Below are 12,908 nucleotides of genomic sequence, written 5' to 3'. Positions count from 1 at the left end.
AAAAAAAGGCAAAATAACAAACTCTTTACAGAGAAAAACTGATTCAGGTGCAAGGATTCTTGCTGCTGGTAAAACACCTCACAAAGGTGATTAGTTTCATTGTTCTCTTCTTTTTCTAGTAAATTGGTCCAATAAGACTTTTTAGGTCTTATCCAATTAGCTATCCTAAAGTGAAGTCCCCTGAGTCCTATGAAGTCTTTTCACTTACACAAAAAGAGAAACTTCTAAGTGTTAAAGAAACAAAAAATGGTTTTGTCACTCCATCAACAAGAAGCACATCCCTACAGCAGCTCACAGCTGAACCCAGTGTTCCAGGGGCCCTGAGCACTGACAAGAAACTCCTCCTGCTCTCCACACAGACTGCAGCAGGCAGCTTGTCCTGTTTGCAGCAGTGCCTGCCAGCTCATTTTCACTCTGGCTTCCTCCATCAGCACCAGCCCTTGGCAGCAAGACTGCATCTCAGCCAGCCTGCTCCAGGTTCAGCTGAGTTTTCTGCTTTTCCTGCCCAGATTTTCCCAGACTGCCACTGCCACTGTTGGGAATGATGATGCAAAAACCTCTTTAGTTGTTCCCAGCCAGATGTGTTGTTCTGTTTTATCATTCTGCATGCGCTGTCCAGATCTTTGTGTGCTTTGCTGCTGTGCCAGGCTGGGATTCCTCCTTGCTTCCTTCATCTTGGGGAAAACCCAATTAAAATACACCCTAAAGTGTGAGATTCTCAGAGGAATTTGAGCTCAGTGCTGTATTCTAAGACAAAGGAAGAAAAATGTCTCCATTGATGCCTTCCTCAGGAACCAAGTCCTCTACACTCACAGCTTTGTTATCTTTGCCAGAGCAGAGGACAATGTCCAGGGATGAAGCAAATTTGGAAAATTAAAAGGAAAAATTATAATAAAAAAGGAAAATTAAAGCCAAAAGGAATTTCTGGAAGCATCTGAAGGTATCCCTGCACCTTCTCCAAACTCAGCATGGTGCTCTGGGCTGGTTGTACAGAACAAGGGTGACCCAAATCCAGCTCTCACCCCACCCATATCCAATTACAATACACCCTAAAGTGTGAGATTCTCAGAGGAATTTCAGCCCAGTGCTGTATTCTAAAACACAGGAAACAAAATGTCCCCATTGATGCCTTCCTCAGAAAGACCCAGTCAGGAACCAAGTCCTCCACTGCTTTGTTATCTTTGCCAGAGCAGAGGACAATGTCCAGGGCTGAAACAAATTTGGATGCTTGGAAAATTAGAAGGAAAAAATTAAGTTAAAAAAGGAAAATTAAAGTTTAAATTAATTTCTGGAATCATCTGAAGGTATCCCTGCACCTTCTCCAAACCCACCATGGTGCTCTGGGCTGGTTCTACAGAAGAAGGGTGACCCAAATCCATCTCTCACCCTGTCCATACCTGTCCAGGGAGCACCTGAGGGCAGGAGGGCCATGGGAGGGGGGTTAAGCAGAGGTTTGACAGTTTTTGTTCCCTAAATGAGCAGCCCAGCCTAATGCAGGTCACTCACTCCCCACTCCTGCCCAGTCAGCTGCAGTATTAGCGCTGGTCAAAGGTCTCCCCAAACATTTAGCATCCATTAAAAGCTAACCTTTCCACGGGATGTTTGAGCTTTGGGTTTCTGCATTGCTGCAGGCCATGCTCAGGGCTCTCCTGCATTCCAGGAGTGGAACTCTGCCTCCCATCCCACACTGAGCAGCTCCTGCTGGCAGCTGGACATTCCTTGTGGGCACTGTCAAGTTTGCTGCTCTTCTCCCTCCAAAAATAAACAGCAAAATGTATTTGAGATCAGGGCTTAGTAGGAAATGGTTTTTAATGGGGTTTTTTTTTTGTGCCTTTGTGGGGCAGGTTTTAAAAGATTTGGATTTTTTCCCATCATATATTGTGATCAAAGCAGAAATCATGGAGTGTCAGTTTGATTTTTCAGCGGGGTCTATCAGATTTGTCATTTAAATTTCACTTGGTGGATGGTAAGCACATCAGGATGGTGCTTTATATCTGGCAGCGAGGAGAGAAAAGGAAAATGCTCAGGAGAAAGATCCTAAAGGATCTGACAGAGCTGCAGAGAGCTCAGGGAGGGCTTTGCCACACTCAAGACTGAACAAGAAGCTCAAGATCTGAATCAGTATCAGAGTTAAATGTTTAAGATTAGGCTTATGGCTCCATTAAAGCCTTTTACTATATGGGATTGGATGTGGCAACCAACCAGACGCTTCACTTTAGGCCTGAAGAGAGGTATAATAAAAATAAAAATAAACATAAAATTAAAATAAAAAATAAAAAAAATAATAAAAATAAAAATAAACTAAACAAAAAGTAAAAATAAAAATAAAAATAAAAATAAAAATAAAAATCAACTAAAACTAAAAATAAAAATAAAAATATTAATAATGATTTGTTGCTATTAATGTTATTGAGATTATTGTTGAATTTCAGTCAAAACAGAAACATGTTTTAATTAAAAAACATGCTAATCTCTAATAACAATAAAAATAATAATAACAAATTGTTGCTATTAATAATATTGTGATTATTGTTAAATTTCAGCCAAAACTGAAACATGGTTTAATTAAAATACATGCTAATCTCAAATAACAATAAAAATAATAACAACAAATTGTTGCTATTAATGTTTTTGTAATTATTGTTGTATTTCAATCAAAACAGAAACAAGGTTTCATTAAAATACATGCTAATCTCTAACCTGTAAAAACAAAGAAACCTTGTGGACAGCCAGAATTAAGAATTTAACACTGAGTTGGATCCAGTCCCAACATTTTAAATGGAATGATAAAAACTTTTTCTCAAAACCTGGGGAGATGCCTGATGAGCCTCACTTTGCTGGCAGCCCTGCTCACCTGTGATTTCATGGCTCCTACTTTGGAAACAGCTTGTATTTGTGATTTTGGCTTGAAGTGTTGCCATAACAAACCAGCATTTTCCTGAAAATAAAGCATAATGTATCCTTAATTGTTTGCATGGGAGAAAAGGGATTTTGAAGTTTTAAGAAACCTGAACCAGGTTTTCTGATTTAGGTCCTCAGTCCCTCAGAGCTGGTGGATTTAGGCCTGAAACTTTGCTTATTATTTAATAATCTGAGCTGATTATTTTCTGGATTTCAAAATTTTTGGGCTTGAAATGAAGGAATTCCATCTGTGAATAGGTACAGAAAGAAGAAGAAAGAATGAATTTGAGTTTAAAAGTTGCTCCTCACACTGCTGCTGCTTTTACCCTCACAAGGAGAGAGGAAAAATCTCAATTCCAAATTCCCTGTACAGCTTTCTGTTACTTTGCTCTGGGTGAGGTGAGCTCTATGGAGGTTAAAATAGGATGAAGATGGGAAATGGAAACTGAAATAAAGGTTTTTCCTGTTAAGAAAGGCTCTTCCAGGGAATCAGCACCTGCTGGGTAAGGAGGCATCAGCCAGGCTGAGCATCTCTCAGAGCTCTGGCCAGGAGAGATCAGCAGAGCTTGACTACAGGGACAACTGAGGCAGCCCCTGCATTAAATCAGCTCCACCAAATAAGCAGAAACTGCCTCAGAATGTCCCCATCAAAGCCTAATTATCTGCTGACTTCTTAGACATGAGAGAATTTTCTTTGTCTATTTAATTTCATGCTTATCATCAAACTAGTCATTAAATAGCTGAGTATTAGGGGAAAAAATGCAAAGCTTTCTGGTCTGTCTTGTTTAATCCTTCAGCCCCTCCCTTCCCTCCTCCCTGTCCCACTTTCTCTCTGGCACAGTCAGGAGAGGGGAGAGCAGGCAGGGTGTCCTGTGGCATCCAGGTGGGCAGGATTTGGGAGCCCTGGGAAAGTTTGGGATGGAAAATTCACCATTTCCATGGAAAATCCCCCATTTCCATGGCACAGCCCAGCTCTGGCTGCTGGCAGTTTGTTTTTTGGCATCCCATGGGATGTAGCAGAGGTGTAGAAGCCACTAAGAGTGGGATGAGACCCAGAGGTCTGATCATGACAAGGAAAATGAATTGTCTGTGAGTCAGGTGGATCATTTAAAGCAGAAGCAAAGTGATTGAGCAGCAAATGGTGCTGGGCTTTCCTGTCTCATGACATATTAGTGGGGGGACATTAGATGAAATTGGAAAATAAAAAATTGTCAGTCACTGGAAGGCTTTTGGATGCCAGATGAATCAAGGAGTTGGAATTGCTGCTTTGGGCAATATTTGAAATCAGGAACACAGAAACATTTAAGCAATGATTGGCTACTTAAAGTGATGCCAGCCCTGTCCCACTGGGATGGGTTCTTGCTTTAGGTCTCTTCAGCTGGGCTGTGTGCAGGGAACAGGGCAGGACTGAGCCTGCAGCAGCTTCCTATATTTTTATTGGAAAACCTTGCTCTGGCCGCGGCAGGATTTTGGCTCAGCTAACCCAGGGAGGCAATTCCCAGCTTCACAAGGATTCTGTCTGCTTCTCCAGAGCAGTATCTCTCCTTCTGAGGCCACATCACTGTCCAGTCAGCCTGTACAGCAAGACAATCCCATCCCAGAGACCCCTGATTGAGTGTTTTGCCTTTTCCTGCTTTCTGCAGTTTGGCTTTCTAATGTCCAGGAGGAACCATTCCCTAGCAGCAGCCTCCAAGCTGTAAACTTTTGACCTGAGCTAATTACTGAATCCACTTTATAGAAGTAATGAGGTTCTGAGCCTCTGCAATGCCTCGGAGGCTCTAGAGAGTCCGAGCCAAAACCTGAGCTCCCTAATCAGTCCTGACTGTTTTGTTTTTTTTTATTCATTTACCGAGTGCCCCGAGGCACTGCCGCTCCTTCAGCTCCCTGGGAGGAGCTGCTGTGCTGCTCTCCCCAGTCTGCAACTGGGCAAAACATCCCAGCCTGGGCTGCAGGAACGCTCAGCACCTCAGGGATGAGAGGAGGAGACACTGTGGTCAGAGCAGCAGGGCCAGGAGGGTTGTGCTCAAGTCTTTCCTCAAATTTACTACTGGGCATCTAAAATCTCCTCTTTCTGCCTCAAAACCTCCCCAAAAGAACTTTGCTGTCTGAGGGATGGCTGTGGGCAGTGTGATGATGAGAAGAGGGCAGGTGTGGCTGTACAGGACCATTCATGGACACTGGTGGCAGGAGAGCAGCAGGAATGGACATTGCAGAGATGTTCCTGTGCTCTGGGCACCTTCTGAAATCCCATTTTCCTCATTTTGCTGAGTTCTTCCCACCCTGTACAGGCAGGCCGTGACCAGAAGTCCAAAACTAAGCCCAGAGAAGTTGTGGATGCCCCTCTGGATCTGTTTAAGGCCAGGTTGGATGGGGCTTGGAGCAATCTGGATTTTTTTCTACTGGAAGGTGTTCCTGCCCATGGCAGGGGATTGGAAGTTGTCACAGACATCTTTTCATGAAAAATGTTTTCTTTAAGATTTTTCCACTTGAGAAGATGAGAAGCCTCAAGAACAAAATGTAAACAATGGTTATCTGCTGCTGTGGAATGCAACAGGTGCATCTGGGATTGGTCTCGTGTGGTTGTTGCTAATTAATGGCCAATCACAGTCAGCTGGCTCAGACAGAGAGCCCGAGCCACAAACCTTTGTTATCATTCTTGCTGATTCTATTCTTAGCCAGCCTTCTGATGAAGCCTTTTCTTCCATTCTTTTTGTATAGTTTTAATGTAATATATATCATAAAATAATAAATCAAGCCTTCTGAAACATGGAGTCAGATCCTCATCTCTTCCCCAGTCTGAAAACCCCTGTGAACACCATCACACATCCCTGTTGTTATAGGATACAAAATGAAATTACACAAAGATGCAACTTTCTAAAGTAAAAAAAGAATGGTTTTAATTTTTGAGTTTAATATTTATAGATTTCCAAAAGTGACAGTGGATTGGAGGGTGACAGTGCCACCACTCCAATGACATTGGACAAACTGACAGTCTATCAAATGTCTCCTTCTCTATAAAAGAATGCAAAGCAATAAGTTATTTACATAAAGTGTGTGAGAAAGTTTGTTACGAGAATATAAATAGTAGAAGGCTTAGAAAACCTTAAAAAAACCAGGGTGATACATGCCCACTTCCCAAGATGGGAATGGAGAAGGGAAGGTGTGCTGTCCCTGGCCACCTTCATCACCAGTTTGAGGCATGAATGGTTCTGCAGGCAGATGTGGCCTCTGATGCCACATTTCTCTTCACAGAGAACAGCCAGGCAAAATTCTTCGCAAGGACTTCTGGGATTCACATTCTCTGAACCTCAGAGTAAGGAAAAACACAATTCTTATCACTTGCTGTGCCTGTGTTGTGCCGAAGGAAAATGCAATATGGAGATTGTTCACCCAGAGTGAGGATGTTTTGTTTTCTTGGCCTGTCAGGGCCAGGTGTGTGTGTGTGTGTGTGTGTGTGTGTGTGTGTGTGTGTGTGTGTGTGTGTGTGTGTGTGTCAGGACTGTCAGTGACAGCCATGAGATTCTGTGCAGTGTGTGCAGAGTTGAGTGCTTGGCAGATTCAGTTTTAGATATATAAAATAATACAATATAATATATTATATCTATTATATGTAAATATAATATAATATAATATAATATAATATAATATAATATAATATAATATAATATAATATAATATAATATAATATAATATAATATAATATAATATAATATAATATAATATAATATAATATAATATATGTTATATTGTATATACTGTACTATATAGTATATATTATATTTAATATATTAATTATTTATTATATTTATATATTATATAAGTATAATATATAAATATACTAGAAATTATATTATATTATATTATATTATATTATATTATATTATATTATATTATATTATATTATATTATATTATATTATATTATATTATATTATATTATATTATATTATATTATATTATATTATATTATATTAATATTTTTCTGATATCCATAGAGTCATTCTTTCTTGGTTGGATATCCATTCTCATCATTCTTTCGCCTTGGTTGGAGTCACCTTTGATTTGCAATAGGCTCCTGCTGAGCCTCCCTGAGTCTCATCCATGGGCAGTGGGGGACCCCAGAATGCAGGAATGGCCCTGCTGCCGATGATGATAATGATGATGAGGATCCCAGGGAGGCAGCTCTGGCAGGAGCAGGGACAGGGATTTACATTGCAAATCCACACAAGGCTGAGCTGGAGCACCCGGGGCCACTGAAATCATTGTTGTGGTTTCACAAACCCAGCTCTCCTTGCTGAGGGTGATGTGCTTGGTAATTACATAAGAGTGGCTCATCTCTCTCTGCTGTTCCTCTGTCTCCCTGCAGACAGACGGTTGGAGATTTAAAGATTTTGTGACCATCCCTGTGTTCAGCCTGGCAGCTCAGATAATGGCATTTATCAGCCAGGCTTGAGGCATCACCTCACCTGACACAATTAACCTGCAATGCAAATGATGTTTTTATTTTGAGTATAAATATTCCCCCAAAAAAATACATGTGATAGTTCTAATTTTAGCTCACAGTCATGCAAATGTGGCATCTGAAACACTCAGATTTTTGCAGCAGAAAAGTAAAGTGACTGGGGGAAGCAAGAGTGGCTCATCTCTCTCTGCTGTTCCTCTGTCTCCCTTCAGACAGACGGTTGGAGATTTAAAGTGGGGATTTTGTGAGCATCCTTGTATTCAGTCTGGCAGCTCAGATAATGGCATTTATCACACAGGTTTGAGGCATCACCTCACCTGACAACCTGCAATGCAAATGATGTTTTTATTTTGAGTATAAATATTCCCCCCCAAAAATACATGTGATAGTTCTAATTTTAGCTCACAGTCATGCAAATGTGGCATCTGAAACACTCAAAATTTCAGTGTTTTAAAATAGCTGCAGCAGAGAAGTGACTGGGGGAAGCAAGAGTGGTTCTCCAAACCAGTTTATGCTATGGACACTGGGAAAAGAGTATTGGCAGGTGGAAACGCACCAAAATCTTTTGCCATCAGTGAAGATGGGCTGATTTTGCACCTGTGAACAAAGAACTTACTTGGTTTGGAGGAGGCAGGGAAGTGATGCAGAAAAATCTGTGACTGGACAGGCTGTGAGTACCTGTTAACAACACGCATTTATAATATCCTACAGTAATACAATTATAGCATATAATTTTATAATATTACATATTTTTTATAATTCATCAAACTGTCCAGCAGGGGTTAAAACTTTATCTTGGAAAATTCAGATTGACAAGAGTAGGACACATTGGTTTACCAGGGACTAAAGTGATTATGGGATAATCCAAAACATTTGGAGAGACCAATAAATCTTGTTCCACCTCTCATGTCCCCAGCTGCTGCACCACCATGCTTAGGACAGTGTTGGGAAGCTTGAAGGAGATATAAAGTAAATTATTTCATTAAAACAGGGAAGAGTGGTAGATGTAATTTTGCAGATTTATTTTGGGGTTAAACAACCTGTCTTTCAGTGGGGCAGATAAATCCCTGCAGCCAGTGGAATCAGTAACTGGAGTGGGAAATGCAACTGGACTTGGGAGGAGTCAGAAACGTGAGGTGAGAGGTGCAAGGCTGGCTGCTGGAGGTAGATATTTTTTTGGTGACTAGACCATTTAGTCTGGTCAGAAAAAGCAGATAAGCTGTAGGGAAAACAAACCCTTCTCTGAATGTGAAATAGAAGCAGCAAATTGACAGATGGCTCAGGACAGCAGGAGCAGCGCAGGGCCAGCTAATCATTGCAGATAAGATCTGCAATACAGGCAGACTCCCTGTCCCTGTCCCTGTCCCTGCAGGTGGGGAAATGCCACCACACCAAGGATGCCAGGGGACATGGGCAGCTCCAGCTGTGGCAGCAGTGCCAAGGTGGCTGAGCCAAACCACTGCCAACCTCAGCCTCAATTCTGTGGAATATAAAAGCTCGTGAGACACTGTTGCAGACATCTTTTCATGAAAAATCCTTTCCTTAGGATTTTTCCTCCTGAGAAGCTGAAGGCCTCAGGAACAAAATGTAAACAATGGTTATCTGCTGCTGTGGAATGCAACAGGTGCATCTGGGATTGGTCTCATGTGGTTGTTTCTAATTAATGGCCAATCACAGTCAGCTGGCTCAGACAGAGAGTCGAGCCACAAGCCTTTGTTATCATTCTTGCTGATTCTATTCTTAGCCAGCCTTCTGATGAAACCTTTTCTTCTATTCTTTTAGTACAGTTTTAATGTAATATATATCATAAAATAATAAATCAAGCCTTCTGAAACATGGAGTCAGATCCTCATCTCTTCCCTCATCCAAGAACCCCTGTGAACACCGTCACAAGACACAATCTGCCTCTCCATCCCTTGGCTGGTGTTTTCCAGCCCCAAGGAAATACAGTTTGTGTTACCCACAGGTATTAAAATCATTTTGTGAGAAGATGGCAAAATTAAATTCCTGAGGAAAAGGTTTGTAAGAACATCAGGAGAGTCAGTGCTAGAGCATCAGGAGAGTCAGAGAGGGATCTTCTCTTCAGTGGGGTGTGTTGGGCAAGCTTGATAAAGGAAACCACTCCAAAAGGATCCCTGCATCCAGCTGTCTGTGCATTCCTGAGTGTCACTGCAGCCCAGAGCTTCCTGGGCTATCAGAAACTCCAGGGACCCCTCTCACAGAGACTCACCTGGGCCTTGGGAAATGCCTGGAATATAAAAAATACACTGAGCAATATCAGGTTTGCTACTATGAACCCACAGTAGATACCCAGCGCAGCTGTGGCTGCCCCTGGAAGTGTCCAAAGCCAGGTTGGATAGGGCTTGGAGCACCCTGGGACAGTGGAAGGTGTCCCTGCCAGTGGCACTGGATGGGCTTTAAGGTCCCTTCCCACCCAAACCATCCTGGGGTTCCACAATTCCGTGACTCTGGCACAGGCAGCACTGAATGGTGAATCCCATCTTTTACGCCCCCACGCTTTCTCCTGGTCTCCGTTAACACAAGAGCCTCGGGAAGGTTTTGTTCAGATTACTGGGGAAGGTTTTAGGAAAATTCCTCTATGACATGCTTGAGAGAACTCTCCCCCCCTCAGTGCTGCAGACAATCCCCTTTTCCCTCTTGGGGGACTGGGGCTGGATTGACAGGAGCAGACATCCATCCTGTGGGTGCTTGCAGCTCCTGGGGCCTCTTTGTGTCAGGCTGCTTTAACAACAAACAGAGCACAGCCCCTGCAGCATCCCAGCCAGGGAGAGGGACCCAGCACAGCCACTCTGCTTGCCTGAATTACCCTGTGGATTAAACACAGATAAAAACAATTTCCCCCCCTTTTTTTTTTCTTTTTTTTTTTTTTCATTTTAAGGTCCTCCATATTGACAAAATGTGAGTATGAGGAAGATTGACGTCCAGATTTGACTTGGGAAACAGTTCAGCATTAATCTATTAAGCTAATGAACCAAAGTTATCCGGATTGGTTTGCCAAAATTAGACCCAGGAAATGGCTGCTTATTCAGTGGGCAAGAGAACATAAAAAGATCTGCCCCTAAAATTTCCCAAAGCAGCTGATGATGTTGTCTAATTTCGATGGAATTCTTAACCTGACACATTTCAGAGAGACTGACTGTCAGGGAACTGACCCCTGGAAAAATCAGGATAATGGTATTGCTCACAGATTTTAAGATTTTCCTATGTAAGTGTTACATTATTCACATCCAGTCCAGGGTTAAGAGTGCCCAGACAGAATCTGCCATAATAAATTTATTATGTATTGTTATTAAACAGGGTTGCCCAGTAAATAAATTAAAAATATTTTCAAAGCCAGAGCTTTTAAGGCCAGAACTCAAAGATTTCTGTGGGATTTGGGATTGAGGGGGATGCCATTTCATTTGAAGGCAGCTGAGGCTCCTAACAGGTTCCTGATGCTGTGCAAAAGGAAGGAGGAGTGGCAGAATTATTGGAATTTCATTTGTGCACTGTCTGGCGAAGGCAATGTAATTTCTTGCCCCTTCTGCCTCCTTGGCTCTGTTGGAGGAGGCTCTTTGCTCCTGTTTCCTGAATTTCATTGATAAGGTCAAACAGGCAGGATCAGCAGGGAAAAGGCACGAGGAATTCAGCCCTGCATGGAGAACTGAGGTTCATTTAATCATTATTAGGATAATATGACATTTATAGTGCAGTGGAGGTGCAGGGCTACTAACAGAGCCATGCAGAGCACCAAAAATCCATCAAGGTCAGTATTTCACCTCCAGCAGCCCTGTGTGGCTGCCACCAGGGAAAGGATGAAACCATGAGGAAAATGCACTCGTCCAGGATATTCCCCAAACCTCCAAGGCATTTGTGTGTCAAAAATCCCTCAGGCTGGGGGATGCTGCAGTGTTCCTCACCACTGGGTTTATTTTTATTTTTATTTTTATTTTTATTTTTATTTTTATTTTTATTTTTATTTTTATTTTTATTTTATTTTTATCTTTATTTTAATTTAATTTTTTTTTAATTTTAATTTTAATTTTAATTTTAATTTTAATTTTAATTTTTTTACTTTATTTTTATTTTTATCTTAATTTTAATTTTAATTTTATTTTAATTTTAAATTTATTTTAATTTTAATTGTAATTGTAATTGTAATTTTAATTTTATTTTTATTCCTATTCCTATACCTTTTACTGCCATATTTCCCTGCCTCATTCCAGAAGGAAGGGAAGGAGTGAAATAGCAGAGATGCTCCTTGACTCCTTCTTCCCTTGGCCTGGCCTTCCCCATCTTTTCCATATCCCTTTCCCTGGGATATTTATGCAGAAGGGAATGATGCTCTGAGCATTTGTGACTCTCGTGGCCACAGATCAGTCTCAAAACTGACTGTGAAATGTTCTTAATTTGGGAAGATGAGCAGGAAGGTGCAATGTGTCTTTAAAAAGCTCCTTGCCCAGGGAGACCTGGGTCCAGCACATCACCCAAGAGCCAGAGAAATTTGATAGATGAGTCTCCAACATTCTTGTCATGTCTCCCCTTCTGGTTTCGCCCCCTTCCCCAGGCTGGGAGTGCTGAGAGGCGTGCTGTGAGGTCTGCCTTGTGTCCAGGAGCCTGTCAGAGCTGGGACATGCAGCCCATGGCCTGCAGCTGGACTCACAGCAGCCTCCATGAGCACTCATCCAAACAATGCCCTGGGCTTCGGCGCTCCTTTGTTTTGAGAGCCACAGTTATTTGTATCAGCAAAGCATGCAGAGAGTGTCCCAAAGCAGGAGGGAGGGGGCAGAGAGTTTGTGCTTGATGGGATCACGCTCAGAGAAACGGGGAGAGATGCATGATTTGGGTTTGATATTAAACAGAGCATCAGTGTTTTTGGGGAGAACCCAAAGTGCCACGGCTGTGAGGGGACATGGGCTGGTGCAGGCAGAGCAGAGGCAGAGCTGGTGCAGGCAGGCCCTGTTTGGTTCTGGTATTAAACAGGACATCAGTGGTTTTGGGGTGGGGAGAAGCCCAAATACCATGGCTGTGAGGGGACATGAGCTGGTGCAGGCAGACCCTGTTTGGGTTTGATATTAAACAGAGCATCAGCGTTTTTGGGGAGAACCCAAAGTGCCACGGCTGTGAGGGGACATGAGCTGGTGCAGGCACAGCAGAGGAGGCCCTGTGAGGATCCAGCTCCCCCTTGGGAGCTTCACAGGCAGAGGAGAGCAATGGGAACAGCAATTATGGGGTTTGAAACTGCTGCTGAATGCACACGGGGTCTGTCTGCAGATTGTGTGCCAGAGAAAATCCCCCAGCCGGGGTTCTGGGAGAGCAGGGAATATGAAATCCTTTTTCTCCAGCAGATTCTACACAGGAATGACCTGGGGACATGAGAGACAGTGATAAGTGACTCTCTCCATCCCCTTTTATCCTGTTTACAATACAGAGGCTTTCCTTGAACAAAACCCTTTTTTTTCCTGTCCGTGCTCCTGGCTGTTGTGTCTAAATGAGCCAATTTGCTGAAGAACTCCTCCTGGAAGGACTTGAAGTCTAACAAGAAC

The sequence above is a fragment of the Melospiza melodia genome, chromosome 30 (genome assembly GCF_035770615.1).
Source record: "Melospiza melodia melodia isolate bMelMel2 chromosome 30, bMelMel2.pri, whole genome shotgun sequence".
In the NCBI taxonomy this organism is placed as follows: domain Eukaryota; kingdom Metazoa; phylum Chordata; class Aves; order Passeriformes; family Passerellidae; genus Melospiza; species Melospiza melodia.
The sequence above is the reverse complement of the archived record's forward strand: the minus strand, read 5'-3'. Positions refer to the sequence as shown.